Genomic DNA, 6,573 nt, shown 5'->3' with positions numbered 1-6,573 from the left:
TGTCACCAAGGAAGCCTTGGCCTCTAGGCTGTGGGTATGCGCAGTGGGCACGGGGATAGAGGCTCTGACTTCTTTCCAAGGGTCTGCAAACCCACGTGGCCATGAAGCATTGTCTGGGGGGCTGGCACACGTCCTCAAGTCAGGGGGAAGAAACACTCACCCCACCTGCCTCTCTGATCTCTGGCCCTTCCCCGACCCCTAGGAATTTGGAATTACTGCTCCGATCAGCTAGATTTAGGACACCGCTAGGCCTTGGTGTCCTAGCCTCTGTGGCTGGAGGCCCAGGGTCCCTTTCTCTGTTCTTCAAACTATGTGACTGGTTAGTAATCGCAAACTCTCTCCCTCTCTCCCCCTCCAGCCAAGCCAGCCATCCTTGGGATTCCTCCCCCACACGCAGCACAGAGGCCAGCCCAAGGCCGGGACGAGAAGGGCTAGGCAGGGGGGAGAGGCCCGTCCCACTGCCTTCTGGCTCCTGCCCAGCCCAGCCACTGGCCACCGGCCCAGATGACAATGAATCAATACTTTGTTTCTGAACAGGACGGTCTCTGGGTTCAGCTCCCAGGTGTAGTGAGGGCCGGGGGTGGGGGGTGGGGAGGTTGGGGAGGGGGGCAGGGAACGGGCAGGGCAACTTTTGGGCATTCAGAGGTCCCTTCGCCAAACCATCAAATATCATCAAACATGCCCCCGGCTCCTCATGTCAAATGCCTGCAAAGGGGAGGCCAGAAAAATGCAAATTCATTTAAAAGAGTTGCTAAATTTGCGGTGGTTTTCCTCGGCCCACCAGCTGCAAATCCAGCTACGGGTCGTGGGCCGACCTTCGTACTTGAAAAACTTGGGTGGTCCCTGGTCCCCAAGAACAAGACCACGGCCTGGCCCCACGGCCCTCCCCCAGCACCTTCCCCCTTGCAGTCCACACTGCAGCCCCTGGGGATCTTCACCCTCCGTGCCTTGACTCAAGCTGTTCCCTCCACCTGGTCTGCCACCCCACGACCTGGCAGGAGGTCCTCTGTCCCCTCATTCAGAAGCCCTCAACATCCCTTTGCCACCTCTCAGCTGTGTGGCCCTGGGCAAGCTGGTTCACTGTCCTGAGCCTCAAGCTTCTCATCTGTGAAATGGAGCCAAGGAGACCTACTTTCAGGGATGGGGGAGGATTAAAAGGGAACGTTAGCCAAAGGCTTGGCTTCATTCCTGGCATGGTTTAAGCCCTCCAAAGATGGAGGCTGCTCTTATGGACGGGGACCCTGGAGTCCAGAGAGGCAGGGCCACGTAGAGGCAAAGCCAAAGCCAGGCCCTTGTCCGTCACTGGCTTCCTCTCATCCCCGCCTGTCTGTGTCCCCGGCCCCGTGCTCTTATCACCCTGGGTAGGGCCAGGCAGGGATCATTTGCTCTTTCCCAGCAACAGTTCTCCTTGGGACCACCACCCTCGGCCCCCGGGGCTGGCTGAGCACAGGCACCGATTTCCGCATGTGGCCGAGGGGACTTGGCTTTGGCTGTTGGAGGCCCTTGGCCATTTGGCAACCGCATGTTGCCTTACTTCCTGTGACCCTCCCTCGGGCTGGAAGAGGCCCAGACTGCCAGAGCCCGTGTCGTAACAGAGGTGAAGCTGTTCGGAGAGAAAGAAGTGAGAGCCACGCTCTGTCCCTGCCGTCCCCTGGGAGGGCGACTCACCTCTTTGCAGTAACCGACCTCTGTGCAGGGCCAGCGCCTTCAGTCTCAGAGGCCGGCTTTCCGCCAGCACCACACTCGGGTGGGCTGGCTGGCACTCCAGGGCCAAGGTCGCCTCCTTCTGGAAGCCTTGGGGGATCGTCAGGTCAGGCTGCGCTTGAGCTTCTCAGGCTCCAAACACGCATCGTCTGGAATTCACGCTCTAGGTTCTGACCCTCCTTTCATTTGTTCACCATTAAATACATCTTGTGATCTACTCTGGGCTTTGCAGCAATTGCAACCACAACAACAACAGCGGCAACAATAATAATAATAATACCATAAGGAAGATCTGCCCACACCTCCCCGACCAGAGAACCCCAAAGGGCCCGTTTATGAGACAGAGGCTCAGAAGGAGGCACTTCCTTAGTATAACAAGGTCGGGGAGACACCCTCTCAAGGGGTCATCCACACAGTGCAGCGTCTGATTGCCTTGTACATAGTGCACGTTGAGGTCAGACCTCCACGAAGGACTCTCGCTTGAGGATAAAGTGGGGACCACGGGGGAACGCGGGGTTCAGCAAGGTTAGGCTACCAGCCGAAACTCACACAGCGGGCAGGTGGCGAGCTGGGATGTGGGCCCAGGTCTGTAAGGTTCCCAGCCCACACTCTCGACTGCTGTGTGGCAACCGGCCACTGCTCACAGCACCAGGGGGCTCCCCGAGGCGATGCGAGCCACGGACTCCTCTCTCTTGCACACGTCAAGCCCAGACCCAAGGCTCAAGAGGACGGAGAGCTAAGTCTGTAGCGCCCCTGCCATGTTTTCCTGGCGGTTTCAGGACGCTCCAGCCAGCCAGTGACTGAACTAAGACTACGTACCGAGCGCCTTCTCCGTGCAGACTGATTCACACATGAGCTCAGCCCTCAGAACACATCACATGACTGGCACTTCTCCCCATCTTTCAATAAGGAACCTGAATTTCGGAAGGGATTCTGTGATCAGGGTCGCACAGAGAGTGGGGTAGCCTGGGGGCACGACGGACCCACCTGCTCTAAACCCGATGCTCTTGCCTCTGGGAAAAGTCAGCTTCCCAAGGACCACAGAGTAGAAAGATGGACAAAACCAGCCCCTGAATTAACTATCTTGGATCCACCCCACCTTGGAATTCCTGTAGGGATGCTGTATTTTCCTTATGCTTGCAGCAATGGTGAGTCGGGACAGGAGGAGAGAGTTTGAGAGGACGGTGGACAAATTCTAATCCTTACATATAGCTACACGTGTATTAAAATTCACAGATCGGAAAGAAACTATAGGAGGTAAGCATGGCATAATGTGAAGATTTTATAAACCTGGGTAGTCTATTCCTATCTACATGTTTGGAATATTTTACAATAATGATAAGACCCAACAAAGAGGAGGAAGAGGAGGAAGAGGAGCAGAGGAAGAGGAGACACTGGAAGAAGCTTGCTTAGCTGCAATGGCTGGAGCTGCTGCAGCCATCTTATAGCCATGAAAGAAGCCAGGGTGAAGGTAGATCTGAGACGCCAGGATGACAGACAGAGAGGTGGAGAGATGACAAATGTCTGCTAGCTGCTGAATCAGCATAAACCTGCCTGTCTCTTTGGAGTTCTCTGAGATAATGTGCCTATTGTGGAAGCCAATGTCAACTGGGGATTTCTGTGACTCGGTAGAGAGTCAGATGGGAAGCAGTGAGGCACCTCCGTGGCCAGTGGCAGCACCGAAAAGGATATGGCTGGGCGTGAGCCATCAGAGCGAAGTGGTGGTGGAGGGGTGGCTTGTGCAGAAACTCGCCAGTTGGCTTTAAGATTTCGTTTTGGTGGCAATGTAAGTCACAGTCACATGAATTCCATCATAACGCTCCTTTCCTGCCTGACACCCTCACAGATGCAACATCTGCCTGGGCCCAGGGGACTCGGGAATTTGGGGGAAGTGAGAGCTGCAAGTGTTCAAATCTGTATGAGATCAATTTTTTTTTCAAAATCTAAGTTTTTGACAAATCATCAGTCTAGGTGTCTCGGCTGCTGCTCAGCGCTCTCTTCCTTGTACAGACACAGGCATCTGACTCTGGGGGGCCAAGAAGGTAGAGCCAGGGTGAGGGCCCAGGGTGACCAGTCCTCCTGGCAATGGCTCCAAGTAAGCGGAAGAAGTCTTCTCTCCGTGAAAGGCGGGGTGACCTTGCCAGGGACATGATCGCTCAGTTTCCTCATCTCCAAAATGGAGAATAATCACCCCTCCCTCTCATCCCTCCCTCGAGGGCTGTTTTTAGGCTTGGAGATAATATATGCAAAGCGTCTGGCACATAGTAGATGCCAGGGGTGGCCACCGTTTTTTATTCTTAAGCAAGCCAGAAGGATTCTTGTTGTGGATGGGGGCAGGAAGGGAGAGCCTTTTAGCACCAGGCAAAGAGAAGGAAAAACAAAACAAAACAAAAACAAAAAACCTCGAGTCTCACATCCTCCCGGCTCGGCGGGCGTCATTAGACTTTCATAAAATTAGAGGAGACGAGGAGGAGACGAGGAGACGGGGCACCAGGGGGCTGATGGGGACCCAGCAGGAGAGAAGCTGGCCTCCCCCTCAGCAGCCCCGCCCCTCCTCTCATCACCATGGAGACTGAACCGGCTGCCCGGTGGGGTTCCCGCCCACCCAGGGCCTGAGGCTGCGGCAAAGGGAGGGGCAGGGGCGAAGAAGACGGAGACCTGTCTGGAAAGCTGGGGTGGGGGTGTGGGGAGTGGCTACACCTCCCCCACCTCCCCACCCCCTGCAGGCGCTCAAGGACTCAGGCTGATGTGGGATATGCCTGACAACCTGCATTTGAGTCCCAGCTCTGCCAGCAGCTAGCTGTGTGACTGGGGGAAGAACACTTCCCCCGTCCAAGCCTCAGGTTCCACATCTGTCAAAGGAAGGGGGAAAAAGGAGCAAAAAAAAGCTTGGTGCGGAACACTGTGGGGCGTGGAAGCAATGACATATGGTGCGCGAAGAAGCATGTGGGGCGTGGAAGCAATGACATATGGTGCGCGTAGAAGCATATTTAGTGCTGGGGAGGGGGGGGGGAACATTCACTACGTACCGTTCATTGGAAAAAGGGAACTTTACAAAACTGACCAGTGTGGGGGCGCCTGGGTGGCTCAGTCGGTCGAGTGCCCGACTTCGGCTCAGGTCATGATCTCGCGGTCCGTGAGTTCGAGCCCCGCGTTGGGCTCTGGGCTGACAGCTCAGAGCCTGGAGCCTGCTTGGGATTCTGTGTCTCCCTCCCTGCGTCTCCCCCGCTCATGCTCTGTCTCTCTCTTTAAAAAATAAATGAACATTAGAAAAAAATTTTTTTTAAAAACTGACCAGTGTCATCCCATTTTTCTTTGTTCAAAAAACACGGAAGGGGTACTCTAAAACTCACTTCGGCTTGGTGTCTCCAGAAGTGGGGCTTGCATGCGATTTTTCTTCTCCTAGTTCTTTCCAAATGTTGGCCAATGAACGTGGATTACTTTTAAAGTCAGAGAGACATTACTAGCTACCATTTCTGTGCTTATTATGCGGGGGCATTGTGCCCACTGCTTTGCATGGTTTAAAGCCCTCTCTGTCTTCACAACAATCCCAGAAGTGAGGGCACTCTGATTATCCCCACTTTACCGAAGAGGAAATTGAGCTTCAGAGGGGTTAAGGGGCTTGACCAAGGTCAAACCACCAGAGAGTGACAGGGCTCAGATTTAAAACCACAGCTAAGCTACTAGACTCCAAAGTTCGAGCATTTCATTATCCACTACTGCTTCTCAGGACAAGAAAATACGAACGAGTCTGTTTCTGAAAAATGTTTTACTATGGGAAATATCAAGGATATCAAAAGTAGAAAGAAAACTGTAACTTCCAGTTATGACGTGAATAAATTCTGGGGAGCTAATGTACAACATGGTAAAGTACAGTTAAGAATACTAGATTGTGTGCTTGGAATTTGCTAAACCAACAGATTTTAAGTGTCTCCCCTCACCCCCCCCCCCCACACACACACTATCAAGAAATGATAGCTGTGTAAGGTGATGCCTGTGTTAATCAGCTTGGCTGTGGCAGTGATTCCACAATGTATACATATATCAAATCATCACGCTGTATACTTTAAATGTATACAATTTTAGGGGCCTGGGTGGCTCAGTCGGTTGTGCGTCCAACTGCAGCTCGGGTCATGATCTCACGGTTCACGGGTTCGAGCCCCGCCTCGGGCTCTGTGCCAACAGCTCAGAGCCTGGAGCCTGCTTGGGATTCTGTGTCTCCCTCTGTCTCTGCCCCTCCCCCGCTCATGCGGTCTCTCAAAAATAAGCATTAAGGGCGCCTGGGTGGCGCAGTCGGTTAAGCGTCCGACTTCAGCTCAGGTCACGATCTCGCGGTCCGTGAGTTCGAGCCCCGCGTCAGGCTCTGGGCTGACGGCTCGGAGCCTGGAGCCTGCTTCCGATTCTGTGTCTCCCTCTCTCTCTCTGCCCCTCCCCCATTCATGCTCTGTCTCTCTCTGTCCCAAAAATAAATAAAAAACGTTGAAAAAAAAATTAAAAATAAGCATTAAAAAACAGGCATACAATTTTGTGTGACCATTATGCCTCAAAAGGATGGGGGTGGGGGGAAGGAAAATATCATGAATCCTGATGTTCCTACCCCATAGCTTCAAGAAAGTTTGTAGGTGGAGGGATTTGGGCGGGGGCTCAGAGAAGGGGGTGGAGATACTTAGGGAGGGGATGATCCCCAGAGCCAAAAGTCTCATCCTATTATACACACGCGTGCACACACACACACACACACAGTGCCCCCCTCCCCCACTCCCCCCCCCCCAGCTCTCAGGCTCCACGCTGGCCATCTCTGGGGCTGTGGCTTCCCCCTCTCCCGCCCCTGCCTGGGTTCCTTCCTCCTTTCTACATTTTACTAGTTTG

The sequence above is a fragment of the Panthera leo genome, chromosome A3 (genome assembly GCF_018350215.1).
Source record: "Panthera leo isolate Ple1 chromosome A3, P.leo_Ple1_pat1.1, whole genome shotgun sequence".
Classification (NCBI taxonomy): Eukaryota; Metazoa; Chordata; class Mammalia; order Carnivora; family Felidae; genus Panthera; species Panthera leo.
This window is presented reverse-complemented; position numbering follows the sequence as displayed.